Consider the following 1,597-nt stretch of genomic DNA (forward strand, 5'->3'; position numbering starts at 1 on the left):
AGGGAGCATGGAGGAAGGCAGAATCTCCAGTAGGTACTACTCAATCTGTCTGGGTGGAGCTGATGAGAGGAAATACAGAAGGGTAACTTGTGATACTGTAATGAATAATACTTATCAGGACGGATTGTGAGGGTTGGAAATGCAAAGGTAGACATTTTGTAACATGGAAGGGAGTGATTAATTCTCTAGGCTAGGAGCGGAGGTCTCTGGGTCCATCAATGGAGAAAAGCCGAGAGCGGGACCCTACCCAGAGAAACAGAGATGCCTGAGATAGAGACAGAGACGACGATGTGGAGTGATGAAACAGCTGGGGACTTTGGACTCAGAGAGGGAAATGGACTGTGACTGAAAACTGGGGGGTGGGGGTGGGTGGGTGGGAAACTGTAGGGGGTGGGTTTCTAGGATATACCCTTTGGTTGGTTGATGATGCATGGAGGGGATTGGAACCATGGCAATGAGATGATATATGATGGAATGAATGTAAGACTAAGGTTCTCCCTTGTAAACTATCATATAATTCACAATAAAACATTAAAAAAAAAGATGAATAACTTACGTGTGATTGGAATTGCAGAACAGGAAGAGGCAACAACAACAGCAACAAAAACACGTTGAGAAAATTGTTGAACAGTTGTTGATAGAAAACTTCCCTAACATTATGAAAGACAAGAAGATAAGCATTCAAGAAGCTGCATGAACCCTAAACACGACAGACCCTAAAAGAAAATCACCAAGATGTATTGTAGTCAAACTTTATAAAATCAAAAAAAAGAAAAGAATCCAGAGAGCAGTTTTGAAAAATTATCTAAAAATATTACCAATAAGACTAAACTCTGATTTCTCAGCAGAAATCAGGCAGGCAAGAAAAAAATGGAGTGGCATATAGAAATCTCTGCTAGAAAAATATAGACAGCCAAGAATCATACACTCAGCAGAATTGTCCCTCAAATGACAGCAAAGTTAAGACATTTCCAGATAAAGAGAAATGAAAGGAGTTTGCAAAAACCAGACCAGTTTTACAAAAACACTAAAGAGTTCTTTGGACAGAGAGCCAACAACAGACAATACCCTAAGATTAACCACCAAAAGTCAACCCAAATAAAGAAGTATCCAAGGTAAAATAAACCTACAAGACTGGAAATAAGGAACTATAGATATCATTTTATAATGAAGAAAACTACAAAGAAAAAGAGAGAACAGTATACTTACAGAACTTCCAAATGGTGAGGAAATCAAGTAGATTTCAAGTTAGAGCAAAGTGTTTTAAACTTGGGTAGAAATTGATAAATTACAGGGTAACCTCAAAGAAAATTGATAAGCCTTCTCATCAAAATAAAAAAAAGGAAAGTCATAAAGATTTAATAAACATTAAGACAAAACAACAAAAAAGGTGACAAGAAAACCCACAAACAAAATGAACTCAACACAGAAAATTATGTAAAACAAATAAACCAGCAGCACCCCCAAAAAACACAAAACAAAATGATAGCAATCAGTTCAAGATCAAGTCTTACTCCTAGCCCTACCCCAATTCTTACCTCTTAAATGAACACTAAGGAGATCTAGTAGTGTAGTGGTTACGAATTGGGCTGAGAAC

The 1,597-nt window shown here is 37.5% G+C and overlaps 1 protein-coding gene across 1 annotated transcript in view; it reads right to left on the bottom strand.

Moving 5' to 3' along the window:
- The window catches only part of DNAH14 (dynein, axonemal, heavy chain 14), a 641,625-nt gene that overhangs the window by 147,478 nt on the left and 492,550 nt on the right, over positions 1-1,597 (bottom strand). The gene's annotated exons all lie outside the window — the stretch shown is intronic.

The sequence above is a fragment of the Chrysochloris asiatica genome, unplaced genomic scaffold, assembly GCF_000296735.1.
Source record: "Chrysochloris asiatica unplaced genomic scaffold, ChrAsi1.0 scaffold00161, whole genome shotgun sequence".
NCBI classification, from domain to species: Eukaryota; Metazoa; Chordata; class Mammalia; order Afrosoricida; family Chrysochloridae; genus Chrysochloris; species Chrysochloris asiatica.